The sequence below is a fragment of the Vigna angularis genome, chromosome 1 (genome assembly GCF_016808095.1).
Source record: "Vigna angularis cultivar LongXiaoDou No.4 chromosome 1, ASM1680809v1, whole genome shotgun sequence".
Lineage (NCBI taxonomy): Eukaryota > Viridiplantae > Streptophyta > Magnoliopsida > Fabales > Fabaceae > Vigna > Vigna angularis.
In genome coordinates this window covers 37,627,401-37,653,887 of record NC_068970.1, presented here as the reverse complement: position 1 = coordinate 37,653,887, position 26,487 = coordinate 37,627,401, and the positions used below count along the sequence as shown (strand labels likewise).

Below are 26,487 nucleotides of genomic sequence, written 5' to 3'. Positions count from 1 at the left end.
GAGGAATCAATGTGATTTTATTTCCTTTATGAAGGAAAGTTATTTTGTTGGTATAGCCATCATGAGTGAGATTATGATCATATAGCCATGGCCTACCAAGTAATACATGCCCAACATTCATTGGAACAACATCACATCAAAATGTTTTCTTCATAGTTGCCAATGGATATTGGTATGGTTACCTGTGTGTTTACTACTATATCTTCATCCTCTGTTATCCACTGAAGTGTATAAGGCTTGGGATGATGAATAGTAGGTAAGGCCAATTTGTTCACCACTCTAGAACTACAACAATTTCAAGAGGAACCACTATCCACAATCAATGAACAAGTTTATGGTGAATCTCTCTTCCTCTTTGATTCCAGCTCTTAACATGAGTAGTTCTAACTTTTGTCTATATTCCTCAACACTCATATTTCTTTGTTCAAGTTTATGGAGCTTGTCCATGACCTCTCTGGAATAGTAGGCTGGAACATGCCTCCGATGCAAGGCTGCCTTTAACTCATTCGAGTAGTGGATGGTATAGTCACCATGCATCTTTTGATCTCTAATGATGGAAGTCCACCAATAGAGGGTTGCACCTTGAAAGGTTAAGGTGGCTAGGGTCACTCTCCTCCAATCATCTATGTGGTAACACTCAAAAATCTGTTCAACCTTCATCTCCCACTCAAAATATTCTTTCACATTATCTCTGTCATAGAAGGGGGGAAGGTCTAATTTGGGTTCCACATGATGGTCTCTATGATGACGGTGTCTCCTAGGAGGGTGTTGATAGTGATCATAAGGATGAAAACTATTGTGATCACTATGTTGGGAATGATCACCATGATCATGGTGTTGCCTATGAGAGTGTTCCTCATGATTTGTCCTCTCTGATTGAGAGTGAGGTTATTAATCATTTGTCTGAGTTCATTTAACTCAGCTTTAGTTCTATTAAGTTCCTGTCTCAATTGCATATTGTCTTGATCATGATGAAAGGTACCTTGAATACTAGAGTTACTCATACTTGTGAAGTAGAGAAAATATTTTTGAAAGAGTTTTGAAAGGCTTCACAAGTGTTGAGTCAAAAACTTTTCAAAGATTGTTTTTGTATTTTTGGTGAATGACTTCTAGAGAGATTCTAAAGATGAAGAAACCGAATAGCTCCTAAGAAGGAGAGGTGGGTCTCCACGGACAAGATTAAAAACCTTGTCCTTCCTTAGCCAGAGTTTCTCCTGTTTCTTACCCAAGTTTCAATGGAGAAGTCTTTCAAAAAATTTTGGAATGCAACAATGAGATGCGCCTAGAAACCAAAAGAAGGTTTATCTATATGAGTGCGCACCTAGATATCACGAAGACTTAAAACAGAAATTAAACATCAAGCAAAATATTAAATAAAGAATGAAAATGGAAATGGAAGGATGAAACACGGCCCTAAGTGAAAGTGGAAGTGACACTTGGAGCCACTTGACACACTTCCACACTAAGATGCGTATACTAGACTATTACAATGTTCAATGGTGCTCTTGGAATTGCTTGAAAAGCATTTTCCCAAGTCACTTTAAGTTGGAAATGAGAGACAAAATTTAGTGAAACTACAAAGGTTCCGTGATACCAAGCCAAAATTACAATTAAAAAGGTGTATAACTGAACAAGGCTAAGAGTGGCTGCAGTTTCGGATTTATTGAATGCCAACAATGTTGTGTTTCTGCTGCTGAAATGGTGCTGGAACAACAAGAAGAAAATGCACTTGGAGTCCAAGCTTGTAGCCCTTTTAACACCTCATCCACTTCCTAAGATGCTACCCTCTTTTAGCAAGGAATATGAGGTAGAGAAGTTGCACCAATACGTCACAGCACCAAAGCAAACACCAAACCAATCAACAAACAAAACAGCTGCTACACCAGGATGTAATTTTCGCAGAACAAATTTTGGGTACAATTTAGAAGCCAAACAAGTTGAATTCAAGTGAATTTAAGCTTTGAATCACAGGAGGGACACAAAAGGAACCGAGGAGAGACACTAGAACAGATTAAACAAGCAAGAAAAAGCAAAAACAAAGATCAAAATCAAGTGCAGTGAAACTGTTTGATAATTTTGCAAACTGTTTGATGAAAGTCCCCAATGAGTTTCAAATTTTGGGATTTTTGGGTTTTGGGGTCATAACTGGATTGCAGGGTTTAAATTGCATTTTATGATTGCTTTACAGTGTATTAATCATGTCATGGTATTTGGAAACATAAACCCAGCTCTTGCCAATCCAGAAATGAGTTTTAAAGATTGAAAATTTTTCAAACAACAACAAAATGAAAATTGCACCAGAAAAGTGGTGTGAAAATGGTGCTTTCAGTGGCAAAAATGAGTGACAGTGATTCTAAGGCTTAATGGAAGCTTCAAGCAAGTTTATATCATCAATATGAAAGTGTTTAATCATTGAAACAACAAGGAATCACACTGCAGCAGAAAATCACTAGTTCACTTCCAAATGTAGGCAAAATTGATGGTTTAGGAAGTGATTTTGCACATAGGCTCAAAAATGACCAAATGATTAGTGCACACAGGTTTCAAATGGTAAAATACACTTGCACAAATGATTAAACTGCACTGAAACAACCAAATGCTCCAAATCACAGTAGCTATAAGCAATTATGCAACACTCTTTACCAAAAATTAGCACTAGAATTTAGAATTGAATGGAATGTATGAGAAATAGAGAAGATTGGGAGAAAATATCCCTTGTGTGTTTTGCATACACATAGGGTAGTTTATTTATATTGTAAGATATGGGCCAATGCCCTTAATAAAGAATAGACTAGGGGAACCAGCCCAATCAACATCTGAATAGCAAACGATTTTTGTATCGTTGTTAGGGCCATATAGCAAACCTTTTCCAGGTGATCTTTTAATATACTTCAGTAAGCGAAAAACTGCATCCCAATGGTCTTCACATGGGAGTTTAGAAATTGACTCACCACACTAACTGCGAAGGAAATGTCAGGACGCGTAACAGTAAGATAGTTTAATTTACCAACTAGTCTTCTGTACCGTTCAGGATCTGAGAAAGGCTCCCCCTGATTTGGTAGGAGTTTGATGTTAGGGTCCATACGTGTCTCAACAGATTTACAGTTCATTAACCCTGTTTCCTCCAAGATGTCTAACGCATACTTCCTTTGAGATATGACAATACCATCATTGGATTGTGCTACTTCAATACCCAAAAAGTACCGGAGTTTGCCAAGATCTTTGGTTTGAAAATGATGACAAAGGTGTTGTTTCATCTGAGAGATGCCAAGATAGTCGCTTCCTGTGAGAACAATATCATCGACATACAGTATTAAGTAGATACATCCAGCACTCGAGTGGCGATAGAACACTGAATGATCTGCTTCACTACGAGACATACCAAATTGTTGAACAACACAACTGAATTTACCAAACCAGGCCCGAGGAGACTGTTTTAGGCCATATAAGGATTTGCGAAGACAACATACCAATCCAGATGACTCCTCCTAAGCAACAACGTCAGGCGGTTGCTTCATATAAATTTCTTCATGCAAATCACCATTAAGGAAAGCATTTTTGACATCAAGTTGGTAAAGAGGCCATTGTCGAAGAGCGGCCATGGCAATGAATAGGCGAACAGAGGTCATTTTTGCCACTGGAGAAAAAGTATCACCATAATCCAAACCAAAAATCTGTGTGTAGCCTTTGGCAACCAGTTGAGCTTTCAGACGATCAATTGTGCCATCAGGACCAACCTTGATAGCATACACCCACCTGCAACCAACAACAGACTTTCCAGATGGTAATTGGACAAGCTCCCAAGTTCCACTTTCCTGTAAAGCACTTAATTCATCCATCATAGCTTGACGCCAACCAGGATGAGTTAAGGCATCACCCACAAATTTGGGAATTGACACAGAAGAAATGGATGAGAGATAAGTATAAAAAGATGGAGATAATCTATGGTAATTAAGAACAGTATAATGGGGGGAAGGGTTACGGATAGAGCGTATACCTTTACGGAGGGCAATAAGCAAGCCAGACTCAGTTGCTGGAGCCGGAGGAAACGTGCAAAAGAAGCTGCCAATATGCTGATGAAAGTGACCAGCATGGTTTGTGTTTTCCAGGTGAAACACATTTGAAACGTGCTCAAGTGAAGAAGTTACAGGGCTTGTTGTTTTTCACGTGTAAAATATGGAAAACATGCTTTAAAAGAAAGTGGAAACGCTGGTTTGCTTGGCTGGTCGTATGCTGTATATCAGCTTTGCTTTTCCAATCCAAAAAGCACTTCCTTTCTTCCTTTCTTTACCTCCTTTGCTTCCCTTATCTCACCAAGCTTCTTTGATTGATTGGCTATGATTTTCCACCCTTATTGGTGACCTACAAAACAAGGTAAATGTATTTACTTAAAGAGAACATTCTAAGACTTAGAAATAAAAAATCCTTTTGTTTATTGAACTTCCCTTTCTTAGTCTTAAGTTGATACTTCTTTGGATGGGAAGTCCCTAAAGGGGTTGCCATCACTTTCTCTCTTTGTTCTTTCTCTCTTTTCTCATGCTCCTCATTCTCTCTATGTTCTTTCTTCCTTCTTTTGTCTTCCTCTCTTCTTCTCTTAATCTTCCTTAAATCCTTTTGTACTTTTTCTTGTTTTTCATTAAGAATTCTAAGCTCTTCTTCTAAGGTAGCAAGACATTATTTTCTTTCAACTCTTTCTTTCTTTTCTATCTCTCTCATTTGTTCATATTTTCTTATTTGAATCTCTCTTTTTCTCTTGTCACTCAAGAGCTTTCTTGTTTTTTCTTCAAATTCATCTTTCCGTTCAAAGAACCCTTCTACAGTTTTTAGAAAAGCTTTTCCTCTTTTAATGAGTTCTCTCATGTCACATATTTGCTCTTGGATTTTTACAAGGGAAGAAAGAACAAATTTTCTTCTCATGCATGCTCTCAACTCAACCAATCTTTAATTGGAGATTTTTTACCTTTCTCAACCTTAGTTTGTCTTTGATTCCACCATTCACTTGCATGTCCTACAAGCCTAGAGATGCATAAACTAAGTATATGATATTTACCATGCCTAACTAGGAATGGATGAAACTCTTCTATTCTTTCTCCCATGCTAGGTATGATAATGCACTAGTATTCTCACCAAAGAATGAAAGGTCATTCTTAACTTGATAATGTAGCTCATCCTTGTCGTGACTTAAATGCAAGATACTATAAAACTCATTTGTTTCAAAAGAATTTTGAAAAATTATTTTCGCAAATAATCCTAGACATTTTTAAGATTTTTGAAATTGACTTCTGCAAACAAACTTAGGATTTCAAATTAAATTCTTATAAGACTTAAGGAGAAAAGAGAAGCTTAAGTTCACTTCTAGGAAAGAGAGGTGAGTCATTATGGATTGCCTATAAACCAAGTCTTTCCTAGTCAAAGGTTAACTGAAGTTCCCTTGTACCAAACTTCTCAAAGGGATTTAAACTTGAAATACAAGTTGACAGACACTAGACTATCACAATTAAAGAAAGATATTAAATCTACGCTATGTGGCCTAATGATGAATCAGAAGGAACTTTGGTTCCCTCTTACCCACCAACTACAAATAACATTTAAATAATAATTGTCCAATTTTCTTGTTAGGACAATCCCCTAACAAGCCAAATATTACAAACCAAAGAGAAAACAAAGACAATTTTACAATGCAAAGAAAATATAATGAAATCTCTCTTCCTCACCAAGTGTCTCTTGTCTTCTTGTTTTCAACCAAGACTTCAAGCTCTCCACAAGGCCTTATTCACCTAAGATGCTACCTCCAACATTTTGGATCACCTATAGGATGAAAAACCTACACCAAAAAAGATCAACACCACAAAAAACAGAAAAAGAGCCAAGGAGAAAAGCAAGAAAAGGTCAAAATGAACAAGGCTATCTCAAATGGAATTTTTAGGTGACAAAACCTAGATTAGCAAGGAGACACAAACAAGCAAATAAATGGTTAAGAATAAAGCTTCAACACTCAAAAGAAAAGCTCTAGAAATTCCTAAAGTTACTAAAGTAGAAAGGGTATTTTTTTTCCTTTAGCCAATTTTTGAGCACATGTCGCATTAGACAAACTTTGTAGCATCAAATGGCATGGACCAGCTGCTGGAACAAAGATTTGGGATGTGAATTTCAGGTGCAAAACAACCACAAAATCATCATACAAATTAATTGAGGCTGTACCGGAATCAAATTAATGTCTAATAAAGTGCAGTATAAGCTAGAAAGTGACTCATAGGTCATCTCTCAAGGACCAAATATTGGTTTAGTCATTAGATCAAACACTTGTTGGGGGTTTGGAAAGTGGTTTTTGTTAGAATTAAAGAGGCTTGTTTCTCAACACCAAGAGGGGGGGCCGGGGGGGGGGGGGGGGGGGGGGGGGGGGGGGGAATTGGTGATTTATAAAAATGAATGCTTTTCAAATGTTTTTGCAAAGTTAGAATGATCTTTAAACTTTCTTGTAATGTAAGTAAACGCGTATGCAATTTAAAGTAAAAGAGATAGGGAAAGAAGAACAAAAACAGTTTTTATCCTGGTTTGACCTCAATGCCTAGATCAAGTCACCCTTCCAATCAATGCGTAATCGATTTAAGAAGATAACAGACTTAATTGATTACATAAAATGTGTAATCGATTAAGCTTAACACTTAAACAGATTTTGAAACTTTTTCTCTTCAGAAACTCATCACAGCACATTTGAAAATGGTGTATGCAAAGACGCGAGTTTTAATCGATTTAACAACATGTAATCGATTCAAACTTGTTGTTTTGCCACAGTTCAAAACATAAGTTGTCTGATGAGCTTAATTGGTTACAAAAATAGTGTAATCGATTAAGTCATGCAGATATGCTTTTGTGGTTGTGGTTTTCATCACACATAACATATAGTATGTATACAGAAATATGAACACATCAAAAGCAGTAGTATGCACAACCAACAACATGTCAACATATGCATTTATCAAGCAATAAGTATTTCCATATTCACATATGTATTTCATCACATAGAAACATATTTCTGTAGTGACATGACAACATCTGTGTTATTACAGTAAATGTGTTGTCATCATAAAAAAAAACACATTAGGGAGTGGGTTCAACACTCATATTGCTCCCCTTATCATCAATCTCTCCCTTCTTTGATGATGCACGACCATGATCAATAAAACAACCATGATGTACAATTCACAATCAGAAATTGTTTCAAACAGATTAAAACAGATACATACAGACACATATTCAAATTCAATTGTCTCAAATATCTCTCCCCCTTTGGGCATTAGCAAAGAAGGATTTATTGCACAATGTATTACCTAAATACAAAGACATTTATACAAGCAGAGATACATCAACAAATATTGTTCTCAAGATGCTCCCCTGTCAATAATATGTAATTCACATGATTTGAATGTCTTCCCCTTTTACATGTGAACAATTATGTATCAGAATATTAAGCTCCCCCTATCAATATGCATTATTTCGTATTCCAACTTCAGAATAACATGATAGAGATATATTAGAGAATGTATGATTCAAAAACGTTTCAAGCAATGTATCAAAAAAATATATTACAGATATCAAAGCATTTCAGATACAGCTTGAAGCTAATACAATTGAGTGTAACCATTGATAATCTCAAACAGATTCACAACGGATTTCAGAAAGTGAGATTTTCAATGAATGTTTCACCAATTAAGAAACTTTAAACCATATTGACGAAAAATAATCAATTTTACTTCTTCCTTAATCGATTCAATTCAGCTGTGTACTGAAGTTTTCTTTTCAATTTAGTAATCAATCATCAGACCTGCATAAGCTTTTCTTCTCAACTAGGTTGAGTGTTAGTCCATGTACATTGTGTTAACACATTGGCAAGTGTAATAAATTGTATCAAGTAATATAAAATGGTAAGACCAAGTATGGTATCCCAGAAGACTCACATCATTAGACAATCATGTAATACCTTAACTAATTAACACTTAAAAAAAATTTCATTGGTTTAGAATGCAAAATGTAGAAAAAGTAAATATGAATGCAATTTGATCAATAAGGCCAAAACACAAAAGTGAATGGATGATTTTGATAACATGAGATGAGTATGTTGTTGGGGTTTAGATTTCACCATCCTTACTCTCATGCATATAAGAATTCATCTTCTTCATTCAATTGTTAACGTCACTATCTAAATTTCTTAAAACCCGATCCCTCGACGAAGAAAGTCTATCCTTAATTATTAGACCACAATTCCTTGCATCCCTAATAATTAATTTTGCATTACGAACAAAAGCTTAAGACAACCAAACCTCCTATCCCCATCCCTGGGCAATATTGCTTTTGGGAGAAATTCTCCACATCGTGGTTTCTAGGTATTTTCCAATAACAAAGAAGACCATATAATCATGCCATGAATGATCAAAACATAACAAGCATAGAGGAAAGGAGAAAATCCCTAACAATTAATGAAAGAAGCATATAATATTTCAGAACAAATTCAAATACATGAGAGTTTAAAGGTTACATCTTTCCCAACAACAAATGTGTTTAGTTCTCCATAATCATGGAGAAACTAGGTGTACAATGGAATGAAAGTGATAGAAAAACCCTAGAAATTGAAGAGGAAAGCTCCCGCATCTAATTTTGTCTCGAGAGAGTGGAAAAGTGTGTTTATGCGTCTTTGCTGCCCAAAGATACCAACTCTAACATGTACAGGTCCTTAAATATTAATCGGTTCAAATACAAGATTGATCGGTGTATAATGAAGATCAAATGGATTAAAGGTGTTTAATCGGTGGAAAATGGATTTTAATAGGTGAAATCAAAGAGCAATGGTGAAAGAGGAGAAGAAACCTAGGTTTTGATGTTCTGTGATGATGAAGCGGCGAAGATATGAAACTTACAGAGAAGATGAAAACCTAAAGATGTGGCTTGTGAGATGGAGAAATGCTCTTGCGAGAGAGAATGTGGAGAATGGTGTGAATGACTCTTCAAGGAAAGAAATGTTGAATTATATGGATGAAATGCGCTTACGCATGCATGTGGCTGCTACTGATGCACCAAGGTAGTGTGGAGGGGAGATAAGCACAAAGGTAAATGGAGAAAATGAAAATGGAGGTAGTGTGCCGGAAGGTGGCTAGAGGAAGTCCTTGGACTCTCTAGCCTTGACTCTCAAGGGAGAATTGTTTCTGATTTCAGAAAACTCAATTCTCATTAATCTCAAAAGTCCCAAATACATTGATGGAGATGGGTATTTATAATAACCCATACTCCAAGAAAGCTAAAATGCATATACAATAAAATGTAAAAATACAAAAAGAGAACACTGAAGCATGTACGTCAGGCAGGATTCCAACAGTTATCCTATAATGCATGGAACAATTCCTCACCAAGGATAATGTTTCACTCAACTCAAAGGTGTATAGTGAGGCGACACTCTTACACTCTACCATCACAATGTCACATGAATCAATTTTGCCTTTCATTTAACAAATATCAAACACACTCACAAGCAAGTTATCTTAACAAGGACTTTTCTAAGGCTTGTAACGTGGCTGGGCTAAGAAGAAAATTGGTTTTTCTAGATAACAAAATTCCTTGAGTTAAGAGAGTGCAAAATTCATTTATTTACATTAACAATAATCTTTCTTTCTCCTTTTATGTGAGAAACTAATCTTCAATTCATTCCCAACTTTCCTTTCATTAAGCTTAACCTTTTCTTTTCTTTCTTTTCTTTTCTTTTCTTTTTCTTTTGCGTTTTGTTTTGCTAAATGCTCTTTAAAGATTTTCACAAAGTTCTTTCCAATTTCCCACAACCCCAAACTTGAACCATTCTCCATTACCATATAAACATACTCTACTCAACTCAAGACAAGGATTTGAAAAAGGTTTTTCATATTTAGGCTTGTTAGGATGTCGACAAGTGTACTGAATAATATCAAGTAATATAAAATGGTAAGACCAAGTATCTTATCCCAGAAGACTCACGACACTAGAAAATCATGTAATTACTTAACTAATTAAGACTTTGAAGAACAATTTTAGGGTTTTGAATGCAAAACAAGAAAGTAAATATGAATGCAAATTGATCAATTGAGGCTAAACACAATAATGAATGGATGATGTTGATAATATGAGATGAGTATGTTGTTGGGGTTTAGATTTCACCATCTTTACTCTCATGCATATATGAATTCTTCTTCTTTATTAATTGTTAACAACACTTTCTAAAATACTTAGAACCCGATGTCTCGGTGAAAAAAGCCTATCCTTAATTACTAGTTTGCAATGTCTTGTCTCCCTAATAATTAATTATGCATTACGAACGGAAGCTTAAGATGACCAAAACTCATATCCCTATGTCTAGGAAATATTGCTTTTGGGAGAAAATTCTCCAAATCTAGGTTTCTCCGTATGTGTCCATATCACGAAAACCAATAATCATGTCATGAATGAGTTAAACATAACAAGCATATAGCAAAAAAGAATAACGGTAACAATTAATGAAAGAAGCATATATAAATTGGAATCAATTCAAATACATGAGAGTTTAGAGGTTACATCTTCCCCACCAACAAATAAGGTTTAGTTCTCCATTATCATAGAGAAACTAGAAGTACAATAAAATGGAAGAGATAGAAAAACTCTAAAAACTGAAGAGGAGAGCTCCCACATCCCCAAATCTGCCTCCAAGGGGTGAAAAGTGTGTTTCTATGCTGAAGCCATCAAGAGATACCAATCCTAGGTCGTGCAAGTCCTTAAATAAGGCTGAATTGGATCATGGGCCAATGTCGCTGATAACAGTTGAAAAACTGTTATTGTTATACTTAAAATTGATATAAAAAACAACCTTTATGACTAGAAACTAGCTTGGAATCATGCATTTGCTTATTTTTTTAGAAATAAGAGAGTTGGACAGGTTTTATGCTTGATTTCCTTGTTTTTGCAGGTTTTTTAGATGAATTTGATGAAACAAGAGAAGTAGGAAAGAGATGGAATCAGAAAATGACACAAAAAGTGCACAAGAAGAGAAGAACCAAGTGCCGCTCAACAGAAATTACTGTTGAGCGGTGTTCTTCATGACTCAATGACGCCGCTGAGGGGCAGAAGTGCAGCTGAGGGGTGGAATAGAGGACACGCACTCACCGCTGAGCGGTATTTTACCGTTGAGCGACATTCTAATGGGCTTGGGCTCACTTTTCTATAATTTTTAGAATACTATATAAGGTTTTAGTTAACCTAGGTCAATCATCTTTGGCTGGGACGAAGCAAAAACACACTCTTTCACCCCTTGGAGGAGGATTTTGGATGCTAAGGCTCCTTTCTCACTTTTTAGGGTTCTATCTTTTCACTATTTCATTGTATTTAATCTAGTTTCACCATGAATATGGTGAATTAAACCTTTATTGTTGTTGGGGAATCAATGTAGTCCTTTTGAAGCTCTCATGTATGGAATTTGTTCTTCAAAATCTTCTTTAAGATACATGCTTTCTTTCATTAATTGTTAGGGTTTTTCCTCTTTGCTCAAAGCATGTATTGTTTAACTCATTCGATGTTATGATCATTAATTTTGTCGATATGGACACATACATGGAAATCTAGATCTGGGGAATCTCTCCCAATAGTAGTATAAACCTAGACATAGGAGTATGATGGTTGGTTGCCTTTAAGCCTCTGTTCACTATAATGCATGATTAATTGCTAGGGAGACACCACATTGTAAACTAGTGATTATGATTAGGCTTTCTTCGCCGAGACATCGGGTTTAAGGTAATTTAGAAAGTGACATTAACAATTAATGAAGAAAGATGAATTCCTGAATACATGAGAGTAGATAAGGACGAAATTGATAAACCCCAACAACATAATCATCCATATATTTCAATTTACGTGTTTTGTTTCTTCTTACCAATGATCAATTCATGCATACATATTTACTTTTGAGTATTTGCATTTAAATCTTAATCAATCGGTTTTATAAGTCTTAGCTAATCAACAAACCACACAACTGTCTAGGTCGTGAGTCCTTTGGGAGAACGATACTTGGTCTTACCAGGTTTATTACTTGATATGATTCGGTTACACTTACCGAGGGTTTAACAAGTTTTTGACTCCGTTTTTGGGGCTTAAAGATTTGTTCATCAGTCGCTGGCGCTCAGTGCCCTAAGTGGGGGAAACCGGGCGAAACTGCGAGAAAACTAGCGCTCAGCGCCCCTTAGTTGCCGCCCAGGTGGTGTGCGGGAAAAAGCTGGCGCTCAGCGCCCTTACTGGGGCGCCCAGAAGCACACAAACTGGCTCCCAATGATAATGAGCTGAATAGGGAAAGAGGAGTTCCTAGTCAGAAGGAGTTGCTACAATTTCAATCTAATGATGCCCTACTTATTCAAAATAAGATTATTTCTCAACAGTTGGAAGAAGTAATTAAGAAACTTTCTCAATTACCATAAGAAATACAAAATGTTGCAATGGTTCAATGGCAATAGCAAAGATGGCAAACACAACCTACTCCATCTGGGAATACAACAAAACTTGACGAGACTTTCCAACAATTCTTAAAGACGAATGCATCTTATTGTAAGAATGTTGAAGTTGCAGTTAAAAATATGAAGATCTATAGCGAGCAAATAGTTGACAAAATTAAAAATGGTAATCTTAGAAAGGAGTGTAAGACCATTGTTACCAGAAGTGGTAAGGTGTTAGAGGAGAGAAAAATAGAGAGAGAGGAGAAAGAAAATGAGAGTGAAAAAGAAACATGTGAGTGGAAAGAAAGATTTGAGAGAGAAAAAGAAAGAAGAAGAAAATGAATGGAAAAAGAAAGAGAGCGAAGAGAGAGATGAGAGACAAAAAGAAAAAGAGTTTGAAAAACCACTTCCTTATCCAAAAAATTATTCAAGGAAGGAGAAAGAAAAAAAATTGGAAAGATTCATGAGTTGTTTAAGAAGCTGGAGATTACTATACCATTTTCTGAAGCATTGCAACAAATGCCATCATATGCAAAATTTTTGAAGGAACTCCTTACAAAGAAAGGCAAGTACAGTGAAAAGGAAACTATAAAAGTACAGGGTAACTGCAGTGCAATCATACAAAAATTACCTCCTAAGCTTAAAGATCCAGGAAGCTTCACTATTCCGTGTACCATAAGAGATTTGGAAGTTGGAAGAGCATTGATTGATTTGGGAGCTAGCATTAATTTAATGCCACTATCCATGTTTAAAACAATTGAAGGTTTGGAACTCAAACCTACTAGAATGGCTCTTCAATTGGAAGATAGATCTCTTAAATATCCATGTGGAGTGGTTGAAGACGTTTTAATGAAGGTTGACAAGTTTGTATTCCCAGTAGATTTTATTGTAATGGAGATGGAAGGGAATGGTGATGTGCCTCTCATTCTTGGAAGACCTTTTATGAAGACTGCTAGAGTTTTAATTGATGTAGAGAATGGGAAGCTTAAATTGAGAGTTCATGATGAAGAGGTAAACTTTGACATACTCAAAGCCATGACGTATCCAAATGATGATAAAACATGTTTTCAACTTGACGAACTGGATGAAGTTTGTATGGAGCAAGAAAGGATGGTGCATTATCTTTCTCCATTAGAGAAAACTCTTATTGATGCATGTGAAGATTTAGATGAAGGAGAAGAGAAATTAATTAAAGAATGCATGATGGATTTGGAAACATTGAATGAGATTTCAGAGGAGGATACAAAGTTTGAGATAATTGATTAGGAAGAAGAAGTCGAAGCAAAGAAGTTAGAATTAAAAACACTACTATCACATCTGAAGTATGTTTTTCTAGACGAAGATGGAATAAAGCCAGTCATCATCAGTAACTCTTTGTTTCCAAAAGAAGAAGAACAGTTGATAGAAATTCTGAAAGCTAATAAAGAAGCAATTGGGTGGTCAATCTCAGATCTTAAAGGTATCAGTCCAACTTATTGTATGCATAAGATCTTTATGGAAGATGACTATAGACCGAGTGCTCAACCACAGAGAAGATTAAACCCTATAATGAAGGGGGTGGTTAGAAAAGAAGTGTTGAAACTTTTGGAAGCTGGTATCATCTATCCAATTTCTGACAGTGAATGGGTAAGTCCAATACAGGTGGTTCCAGAGAAAGGCGGGATGACAGTAACTCATAATGAGAAGAATGAACTTATTCCTACTCGGACAGTTACTGGATGGCGAATGTGCATTGATTACAGGAAGCTAAATAAAGCCACTAGGAAAGATCATTTTCCTCTTCCTTTCATGGACCAGATGTTGGAGAGATTAGCAGGTCAAGCCTTTTATTGCTTTCTAGATGGATATTCTGGATACAATCAAATTGTGGTAGATCCAAAAGACCAAGAGAAGATGGCTTTTACTTGTCCTTTTGGTATCTTTGCCTATAGAAAGATGCCATTTGGATTATGTAATGCTCCAACTACATTTCAGAGGTGTATGCAGGCAATTTTTGCAGATCTTCTAGAAAAGTGCATTGAAGTCTTCATGGATGATTTTTCAGTCTTTGGAAATTCTTTCCAAAGGTGTTTGGCCAATTTGGATATTGTTCTTAAAAGATGTGTTCAGACAAATCTTGTTCTCAAATGGAAGAAGTGTCATTTCATGGTAACAGAAGGAATTGTGCTGGGACATAAAATTTCTTCTAAAGGGATTGAGGTGGATAGAGCCAAAGTAGAAGTCATTGAGAAACTGCCTCCACCAACAAATGTAAAGGGAATCAGGAGTTTTCTAGGTCATGCTGAATTTTATAGAAGGTTCATCAAAGATTTTTCAAAAATTGCTAAACCATTAAGTAATCTTCTTATGAAGGATGCTCCTTTTGTGATGAATGAAGAATGTTTGAAAGCTTTTGACACATTGAAGAGTAAATTAGTGTTAGCTCCAGTAATTATAGCTCCAGATTGAAATAAAAATTTTGAGCTAATGTGTGATGCTAGTGATTATGCAGTAGGAGTCGTTCTTGGCCAACGAAAAGAGAAGATCTTTCATCCAATTTATTATGCCAGCAAAGTTCTGAATGATGCTCAGTTGAATTATGCTACTACAGAGAAAGAGTTCCTAGCTATAATATATGCTTTAGAGAAGTTTAGACCTTATCTTATTGGGTCTAAGGTGATTATTTATACAGATCATGCGGCTATCAAATATTTGTTGACAAAGCCAGACTCTAAGCCACGTTTGATTAGATGGGTGTTACTTTTGCAAGAATTTGATGTGGAGATCCATGATAAGAAAGAGAGTGAGAACTTGATTGCTGATCATTTGTCACGGCTAGACTCTATTTAAAGATGCTCCAATCACCTTATGGGGGACATTTTAATGGAGAAAGAACAACAACAAAAGTTCTCCAATCAGGGTTTTATTGGCCAACTCTATTTAAAGATGCTCATAATCATGCTAGAAACTATGATAAGTGTCAAAGAGCAGGGACAATTACTAGACGTCATGAGATGCCATTACAGGGCATTTTAGAGGTTGAAGTCTTTGATTGCTGGGGTATTGACTTTGTGGGACCCTTTCCTCCATCTTTCAACAATGAATACATATTGGTAGCAGTGGATTATGTGAGTAAGTGGGTGGAAGCATTAGCTTGTCCTAAAAATGATGCTAGCACTGTAATCAAATTTTTGAAGAAGCATATATTTTCACGTTTTGGAACTCCAAGAGTGTTAATTAGTGATGGAGGATCTCATTTCTGCAATTATCAGCTAGGAAAAGTACTCAAACATTATGGAGTGAGACATAAGGTAGCTGCACCTTATCATCCGCAAACCAATGGACAAGCTGAGGTATCTAACAAAGAGATAAAAAGGATCCTGGAAAAAACTGTCACTTCATCAAGAAAGGATTGGTCACTAAAACTGGATGATGCTCTTTGGGCTTACAGAACGACAATGAAGACATCCATAGGATTATCACCTTTTCAATTAGTTTATGGAAAAGCATGCCATTTGCTAGTAGAGTTGGAGCATAAAGCTTTGTGGGCTTTAAAATTCTTGAATTTTGATCCTTATGAAACTCAGAGCACACGCAGAAGGCAGATTCTGGAGCTTGAATGAATGCGGTTACATGCATATGATTCATCCAAGGCTTATAAAGATAAGATTAAGTTTTATCATGACAGGAAGCTGGTGAATAAAGTCTTTAATCCAAGGCAGCAGGTGCTATTATTCAACTCAAGATTGAAGCTATTTCTTAGGAAGTTGAAGACAAAATGGTCAGGACCATTCGTAGTAAAAGGAGTGCATCCACATGGAGCAATTGATCTACTTGATCCAGCTGCTGATGATCCACAGAAAAGTTGGGTGGTGAATGGTCAACGTCTCAAGCCTTATCTAGGAGGAGAAGTGCAACGCTTGTCCACAATGATGCAGTTGGTTGATCCTTGAGATTTTGGGTCAGGCTCGTGACGTTAAACAAGCGCTTACTGGGAGGCAACCCAGTGTTCTGAATTTTTTGTTTTTATTTTTAGAATAGGGTTTGATGTACTCAATTGGAAACTTTGTCTATTATGATGGTTTGCTTATGTTGTTTGATAAGTAATGCTTGATGTTGCTTTGATATTGATTGATGTTGAGATGTGCACATTATATTCTTATACAGGTGGTTCACAAGATGTGAACAAATGCAAGTTGTTGTGATTGTGATTATGATGCTAAGCAGGATGTGTACATCTGGAATGTGAATGAGCTTATAGGTGAGGTTTTGAGCTCCATAGTTTTTGTGATTGAATGCTATTACTTTGAAAGCATGAATGATTTTGCCCAGGTTTTCTATGATTGAATCACTTGCTTGTTTGCATCATATGATCAAGGCCATTTGTTGGTAACCCTTTTGTTAGCCAAATGCATGAATTTAGCCCACTAAAAGAGAGCACTATGTGTTCTATCCTTTGAACCCTTAGCCTTGAACATGATTTGAAAACCCTTTGTGAAAAGCTTTACCTTGAGTTGAGTAGAAAATATTTTGTGGTATTGATAAATGTTCGAGTTTGGGGTTCTTGGGAAAGTTATGAAAGGGAAATTGAAAGCATTGAGCTAAGAGCTAAAAAATTTAAGTATGTGAAAAGAAAAAGAAACAGAGAAAGAAAAGAGAAGAAAAAGCAAAGCTCAATGCAAAGAAAGTTGGGAATAAGTAAGAATGATTGTGTTTGTATGGTTCTCTTAACTCAAGGGTTTTGTGATCTAGAAAAACCAATTTTCTTGTTAGCCCAGCCACATTATAAGCCATTGAAAAGTCCTTGTGATGATACATGCTTGTGAATGTATTTGATTATGGTTAAATGAAAGGCAAAATCACTTCTTGTGACATTGTGATAGGAGAGTGAATGAGTGATTACCTCTTATACACTTGTGTGTTTGAGTGAAACACTTTATCTAGTGAGGAAAAATTCCATGAGCACATGAACATCCATGCTTAGTGATTGATCATTCATGAAAAGTAGCATTTGTTGGTTATTAGGTGATTGTGTGAACACTAAAGCATGTGCATGTCTTGATTGAATTCTTTGTCATGGGCTTAATTGAGTATTTACTTATCTTGAAAAGAAGATTTTTGAATGGAGTAAACCATTGTATTGATGTGTAGAAGATTGAGTTACATCTTGTTTACTTGAGGACAAGCAAAGTTCTAAGTTTGGGGTTGTGATAACAGTTGAAAAACTGTTATTTTTATGCTTAAAATTGATATTAAAAGCAACCTTTAACACTTAGAAACTAGTTTGAAATCATGTTTTTGTTCATATTTTTAGAAATAAGAGAGTTGGACAGGTTTATGCTTGATTTCAGTGTTTTATGCAGGTTTTAAGGTGAATTTGATGAAAGAAGTGAAGAAGGATAGAGATGGAATCAGAAAAGAACTCAAAATGTGCAAAAGAAGAAAAGTCGTAAGTACCGCTCAATGCCAGTTTACCGTTGATGACAAATTTATGAACACCGAAAACGGTGCCACAAACTTGTTTAACAATCGGCAAGTGTGACCGAATCGTATCAAGTAATAAAACTAGGTAAGACCAAGTATCGTTTTCCCAAAGGACTCACGGCCTAGTTAGTTATCTGATTTGTTTATTATTTAAGACTTATGAACGATTGATTGTAGGTTTAAAATGCAAAAGACAGTAATTAAACATGTATGCATGAATTTGATCAATGGCAAAAAGAGTAAAACAAACACGTAACGAATGATATGGATGAGTATGTTGTTGGGGTTATCAATTTCATCTTATCCACTCTCATATACTTTAGGAATTCATCAATCTTTTCATCAATGTTAATGCCACTCTCTAAATTACCTTGTCAAGAAGGCCTATCCTTAATTACGAGTTCATACAATTCCTAGCATTCCTAGTAATTAGTTCTGAAGTGCAGGAGCTTAAAGGCAACCAATATGCTATTGGGAGAAATTCCCCGGATCTAGACTTCCCCGTACGTTCCCATATCGACAAAATCAATAATCATGACAATGAATGAGTTAAATAATGCATGCTTTGAGCAAAGAGGAAAAACCCTAACTAATGATGAAAGAAAGAATGTATCTCAAATAAGATGTTTAAACACTAATTCCATATATGAGAGTTTCACAAGACTACATTGATTTCCCAACAACAATACAAGGTTTAGTTCACCATATTCATGGTGAATCTAGATAAATAATAATGAAAGAATGAAAGATAAAACCCTAGAAAGGTAGAGAGGTAGCCTGAGCATCCAAGATCTTCCTTCAAAGGGGTGGAAAAGAGAGTGTTTGCTTCGTCCCAGCCAAAGATACAAACCCTAGGAACACCTAAAGCTAATATATTGTTCGTAATAATACAGAAAATTAGGCCCAAGCCCAAAATAATGCCGCTCAGCGGTAAACTACCGCTTAGCGGTAAGTGCATGAGTTGGTTCTTTCCCCTCAGCGGCCTTTTCACCCCTCAGCGGAACCAACGTGAGTTTCTGAGTGCCGCTCAGCGGTAAACTGCCGCTGAGCGGTGGTTGCGGCTTCTCCTTTTGCACTTTTTGATGTCTTTTCTGATTCCATTTTTGTCCTTCTTCACTTCTTTCACCAAATTCACCTTAAAACCTGCATAAAACACTGAAATCAAGCATAAACCTGTCCAGCTCTCTTATTTATGAAAATATAACCAAAAACATGATTTCAAGCTAGTTTCTAAGTGTTAAAGGTTGCTTTTAGTATCAAATTTAAGCATGAAAATAACAGTTTTTTAACTGTTATCACAACCCCAAACTTAGAACTTTGCTTGTCCTCAAGCAAACAAAATGTAACTCAATCTTCTGTACAATGGTTTACTCCATTCAAAATCCTCTTTTCAAGATAAGTGAAAACTTCAATCAAACTCATGACAAAGATTTCAATCAAGATGTGCACATGCTTTGGTGTTCACAAAATCACTTAATATCCAACAACTGCTATTTTTCATGAATGATCAATCAACTAAGCATGGATGTTCATGTGCTCATGGAATATTTCCTCACTAGGTAAAGTGTTTCACTCAAACACAAGTGTATAAGAGGTAAGTACTCATTCACTCTACTACCACAATGTCACAAGAATTGACTTTGCCTTTCATTTAATCACAATCAAATACATTCACAAGCATGCATCATCACAAGGACTTTTTCAATGGCTTATAATATGGCTGGGCTAACAAGAAAATTGGTTTTTCTAGATCACAAAACCCTTGAGTTAAGAGAATCATATAAACACAATCATTCTTACTTTCCCAACTTTCCTTTGCATTGAGCTTTGCTTTTTCTTTTCTTTCTCTTTTTGCTTTTCACATATTTACTTCTTAGCTCTTAGCTCAATGCTTTCAATTTCCCTTTCTATTTTCCAACAACCCCAAACTTGAACATTTGTCAATACCACAAAACATTTTCTACTTAACTCAAGGTAAAGCTTTTCAACAAGGGTTTTAAATCATGTTCAAGGCTAAGGGTTCATAGGATAGAACACAAAGTGTTCTCTTTTAGTGGCTTATTTCATGCAATTTGGCTAATATAAGGGCTACCAACAAACGGCCTTGATCATATAATGCAAACAAGCAAGTAATTCAATCATAACAAACCTGGGCAAAGTCATTCATGCTTTCAGAGTAATAGCACTCAATCACAAAAACTCTGGACCTCAAAACCTCACATATAAGCTCATTCACATTTGACATACACATCCTGCTTAATATCACAATCACAATCACAATACTTGCATTTGTTCACAAAGCTTCTGAACCACCTGTATAAGCATGTAATGTACACATCTCAACATCAATCAATATCAAAGCATCATCAGGCATTACTTATCAAACAACAACAATCATAAGCAAACCATCATAACAGATACAGTTCCCAATTGAGTACATCAAACCCTATTCTAAAAACATAAATGAATGATAAAACAAATCCTGCTCTAGTGCTTTGAAAAACTCATCCCCATCAATGATGCTCTCTCCCAACCCCAAACTTAGATGGACAACAAGTGAGAAAGTGAGTGAAAAAGAAATTTTCTCAAAAAGGGATGAGGGAAAAGTTTTAGAAAACCTTGGAAAAGTATGTAGGAGTGTGTGTGCAGAGAAGAATCTAAAAAGAATAACTAAGGCGCAGCTTAGGGTATAAAAATACCCTAATGGGCTCGGGTTCCGCTGAGGGGCAACCTAAGCCCCTTCTGCGACACTACCGCTTAGCGGTAGTTTGCCGCTCAGCGGCACTTACGGGAAGTGCTCTCCTTCTCCTTAGCTTAACCTAAATGCATCCTAAACATACCCCTAACTGGCTTCCTGCAATTAAGGTCTCAGATCACTCAAACATTCAATCCCTATCATGCAACTAAAGCAGAATAAAAACAAACAATACAGATAAAATCAATCAACTGGGTTGCCTCCCAGGTAGCGCTTGTTTAACGTCACGAGCCTGACCCAAAATCCTCCAGCACCCTTCAGTAGATGCAAATCTTTCTTACCAACACCCATCAGTAGGTGTATACAAACATAGTATCCTTCAGTAGATACTCTTCCGCCTAACATCCATCAATAGATGTAAACCCTGTAACAAACTTATAACAAAAACAAAAATACCCAAAAGTTCAAAATTACATCACCAAATCAAAAATTAAAAGTTCTTAAATCACTAGGTTGCCTCCCAGCAAGCGCTCTTTTAACGTCACTAGCTTGACCCAAGCTCATGTTCTTTCTTCTTTTTCTTCTTTCTACTGAAGTTCTTCAGGAATTTGATAAAACCAGGAACCTGTTGCGGTGTCTCAATCAGAGGAACTTTAATCTCCAACTTCTTGAAGATTTCCATAAAGCACTTAAGTTTCTTTTCCTTCCTATGATTCTTCTTTAGATGAGGATGGGATTTTTCATAAGATTTCTTCTTCCTTCCTCTCATCTTCTTTTTCTTCCTTTTTCTTTCCCTAAATTTTCTCTTTTTCTGTTCTCTTATTTTTTTCTTCCCTTTTCTTTTTCTTTTCAACTTCTTTATTTTCACACAAATTTTCTTTCTCTCTTCTCTCTCAACCACTTCTTTTTCTTTTTCTTCATCTTTATTTTTCTCACTCAACTCTTCTTTTTCTTTTCTCTCTATCTTTTCCTCATCGCCCCCTATTTTTTTCTCATCAAGAATGTTGTCACTTTCAGTGATAATGGCTTGCCCTTCCTCCTTAGGGTTAACTTCAGTATTAACCTCATCATTCAATCTCTGACTAATGTAACGAAGCTGCATCTCCATCCTTTTACATGATTCTTCAATGCTTTTCTGAGTAGCGTCAGAACTTTTCAAAAATCGTTGAAGGGTGTCACCCAAACTATCCAAACTTCCTGATAGAAAGGGTTGTTGCTGCCATTGTTGTGGTGGTGGCCATTGTTGTGGTGATGGCCTATCAAATTGTCCGACAGCTTGAGTGCTTTAGTGATGACAATTAGGTATCTGTATGTAGTGTTGAACTGCCTCCTCCAACGTGATCCTTCTTCCTGATAGAGAGGGTCGTTGTTGCCTTTGTTGTGGTGATTGATTCTTAAATTGTTCGCAAGCTTGCCAAAATTCCATGCTTAACTGAGGTTCCCACCAGTGGTTAAAATTACCTTAGTAGAATTTGAGTGCCCATATAGTTAAATTCTTGTCCGAATTGCATCCTGCAAACATTAGGCATAAAACTCTAGAAATTTTTTGTTAGCACAAAAAGATAGAGAAGATAGATAAAAACAAATCAAATGATATAATTGAAAAGATAAGAAGATAGGAAATAAAAACAGAAAAATAAAAACAGAAAAATAAAATAAAATAAAAACAGAAAAAAAAATAAAATAAAATAAAATAAAAACAGAAAACAAGTCAAAGATAATCAATAATCAAACAAATGAACTAGTTAACCACGAGTCCCCGGCAACGGCGCAAAAAACTTGATGACAAATTTATGAACACCGAAAACGGTGCCACAAACTTGTTTAACAATCGGCAAGTGTGACCGAATCGTATCAAGTAATAAAACTAGGTAAGACCAAGTATCGTTTTCCCAAAGGACTCACGGCCTAGTTAGTTATCTGATTTGTTGATTATCTAAGACTTATGAACGATTGATTGTAGGTTTAAAATGCAAAAGACAGTATTTAAACATGTATGAATGAATTGGATCAACGGCAAAAAGAGTAAAACAAACACGTAACGAATGATATGGATGAGTATGTTGTTGGGGTTATCAATTTCATCTTATCCACTCTCATATACTTTAGGAATTCATCAATCTTTTCATCAATGTTAATGCCACTCTCTAAATTACCTTGTCAAGAAGGCCTATCCTTAATTACGAGTTCATACAATTCCTAGCATTCCTAGTAATTAGTTCTGAAGTGCAGGAGCTTAAAGGCAACCAATATGCTATTGGGAGAAATTCCCCGGATCTAGACTTCCCCGTACGTTCCCATATCGACAAAATCAATAATCATGACAATGAATGAGTTAAACAATGCATGCTTTGAGCAAAGAGGAAAAACCCTAACTAATGATGAAAGAAAGCATGTATCTCAAATAAGATGTTTAAACACTAATTCCATATATGAGAGTTTCACAAGACTACATTGATTCCCCAACAACAATACAAGGTTTAGTTCACCATATTCATGGTGAATCTAGATAAATAATAATGAAAGAATGAAAGATAAAACCCTAGAAAGGTAGAGAGGTAGCCTGAGCATCCAAGATCTTCCTTCAAAGGGGTGGAAAAGAGAGTGTTTGCTTCGTCCCAGCTAAAGATACAAACCCTAGGAACACCTAAAGCTTATATACTGTTCGTAATAATGCAGAAAATTAGGCCCAAGCCCAAAATAATGCCGCTCAGCGGTAAACTACCGCTCAGCGGTAAGTGCATGAGTTGGTTCTTCCCCCTTAGCGGCCTTTTCACCCCTCAGCGGAACCAACGTGAGTTTCTGAGTGCCGCTCAGCGGTAAACTGCCGCTGAGCGGTGGTTGCGGCTTCTTCTTTTGCACTTTTTGATGTCTTTTCTGATTCCATTTTTGTCCTTCTTCACTTCTTTCACCAAATTCACCTTAAAACCTGCATAAAACACTGAAATCAAGCATAAACCTGTCCAGCTCTCTTATTTATGAAAATATAACCAAAAACATGATTTCAAGCTAGTTTCTAAGTGTTAAAGGTTGCTTTTAGTATCAAATTTAAGCATGAAAATAACAGTTTTTCAACTGTTATCAACCACTGAGCGGCACTTAAGAACACACGTTGGCTCCGCTGAGGGGTGAAAGTGCAGCTGAGGGGAGATTTGACTTTGCGTTGGTACCGCTGAGCGGTGGTATTTTGAAATGGAAGTACCGCTTCCATCCCATACACAAGCGAGAAAGGTGTTGCCCCAATTGACGTTCGTACTGATGTACGATATCCATGTAAAGCAAAAGGAAGCATTTCGTGCCAATCTTTATAGGTGACCACCATCTTTTGTACAATCTTCTTGATATTCTTATTAGCAGCCTCTACTGCCCCATTAATCTTTGGACGGTAAGGAGAAGAATTAAGATGATGAATTTTGAACTCCTCACATAATTCCGCCATCATCTGGTTGTTCAGGTTGGTGGCATTATCAGTGATAATCTTGTTAGGTAACCCGTATCTGCAGATCAACTCCTTTTTTATGAATCTAGTCACCACCTTTCTAGTCACGTTGGCATAAGAAGCAACCTCAACCCACTTGGTGAAGTAATCGATTGCGACTAGTATGAAACGGTGTCCATTTGACGCTTTTGGCTCTATAGCTCCAATTACATCTATCCCCCACATCGAAAATGGCCAAGGTGCAGACAACACGTTCAAGGTCGTGGGCGGCAAATTGATATTGTCTGCATACATCTGACATTTCTCGCACTTCCTCACGTGTGTGCAACAATCCTTTTCCATGGTCAACCAGAAGTAACCAGCTCTCAAGATCTTCCTGGCCATTGAGTGCCCATTCATGTGTGTGCCAAATGTACCTTCGTGCACTTCTTTCAATATCAGCTCTGCTTCCTTTGCATCCACGCATCTGAGGAGAACCATGTCATGATTTCTCTTGTATAAAATATCCCCATTTAAAATAAAGCTGCCAGCCAACCTTCTTAACGACCTTTTATCGTTTTCAGATGCCTTCTCAGGATATTCTCGGGTCTTAAGATAGTGCTTGATATCAAAATACCAAGGTTTACCATCTACCTCCTCCTCGATGAAATGGCAATATGTTGGCTCCGCATGGTTCTTCATTTCAATCATTGGTAATTCTGCATCTTGGTCAACTTCAAACATTGATGATAAAGTAGCCAACGCGTCTGCTAATTGATTATCTTCTCGCGGTATGTGGTTAAATGTGATGGCGTCGAAATACTCCATTAATCCCCTGATGTAAGCTTGGTAAGGAATTAATTTTTCATCCCTAGTTTCCCACTCTCCCTTCAACTAGTGGATGACTAAAGCTGAATCTCCATATACATCCAGAATTTTCACTTTGGACCCTATTGCCGCCCGAATACCCATAGCGCAGGCCTTATATTCTACAATGTTATTTTTGCAATTAAAACATAAACTTGCTGTCATTGGTATGTACTAATGCTCTGGAGAGATAAGAACTGCCCTTATGCCATGCCCTATCACATTCGAGGCTCCGTCGAATAATAATATCCACGTTTCTTCGTCTCGGTTTTTTCTGCTTTCTTCGAATAAGGCCATGATATCTTCATCGGGAAATTCGGGTTGCATTGGCTCATAATCGCTGATGGGTTGATGAGCCAGGTATTCTGCTAATGCACTACCCTTGACAGATTTCTGAGTAACGTATACGATGTCATATTTTAACAATAACATCTGCCACCGAGCTATCCTTCCAGTAAGAGCAGGCTTTTCAAAAATGAACTTGATAGGGTCCACCATGGATATCAACCAGGTTGAGTGACTCAACATGTATTGCCTTAAGCGATGAGTAGCCCACGCCAATGCACAACAAGTTCGTTCTAACGATGAATATCTTTGTTCGCAGTCTGTGAATTTCTTGCTCAAGTAGTATATAGCGTGCTCTCTCTTCCCAGCTTCATCGTGCTGACCCAACACACAACCCATTGACTTATCCAATACAATCAAATACAAAATGAGCGGTCTTCCTGGTTCAGGTTGACGTATACAGGAGGGTCTTGCAGGTATCGTTTGACTTTTTCAAAAGCGGCTTGACAATCCTCATTCCAAACTACAGCCTGATTCTTTCGTATCAACTTGAACATTGGTTCACACGTAGCGGTTAATTGGGAGATGAATCTAGCAATGTAGTTCAGTCTACCCAGAAAACCTCGAACCTCCTTTTCGCTTCTAGGCGCAGGCATTTCTATTATCGCTCGCGCCTTGTCAGGATCAACTTTTATCCCATTTTGGCTAACCACAAAACCTAACAATTTCCCAGATTTCACTCCAAATGTGCATTTGGCGGGGTTTAACTTGAGTTTATACTTTCTCAATCTCTCAAATAATTTCTTCAAGTTGAGAATGTGTTCTTCTTCCGATTCGGACTTTGCAATCATGTCATCCACATAAACTTCGATTTCCTTGTGCATCATGTCATGAAAAAGTGCTACCATCGCCCTTTGATATGTTGCCCCGACATTCTTGAGCCCAAAGGACATCACCTTATAACAAAAAGTTCCCCACAACGTGATAAAGGTTGTCTTTTCCATATCTTCTGGCGCCATCTTGATCTGATTATATCCTGAGAAACCATCCATGAATGAAAATAGCGAAAACTTGGCTGTGTTATCAACTAAAATGTCGATGTGTGGTAAAGAAAAATTATCTTTTGGACTTGCACGGTTCAAATCACGATAGTCAATGCACATTCGAACTTTGCCATCTTTCTTAGGCACCGGTACAATGTTTGCTACCCATTGTGGATATCTTGCCATAGCCAAAAATCCTGCATCGAATTGTTTCTGCACCTCTTCCTTGATTTTCAAGGACAT

General features: G+C 36.8%; 1 pseudogene; it reads right to left on the bottom strand.

Annotated features, from left to right (window-relative positions):
- Nucleotides 1–309: 309 nt before the first annotated feature.
- LOC108327335 (uncharacterized) lies at nt 310–26,487 on the bottom strand (annotated as a pseudogene).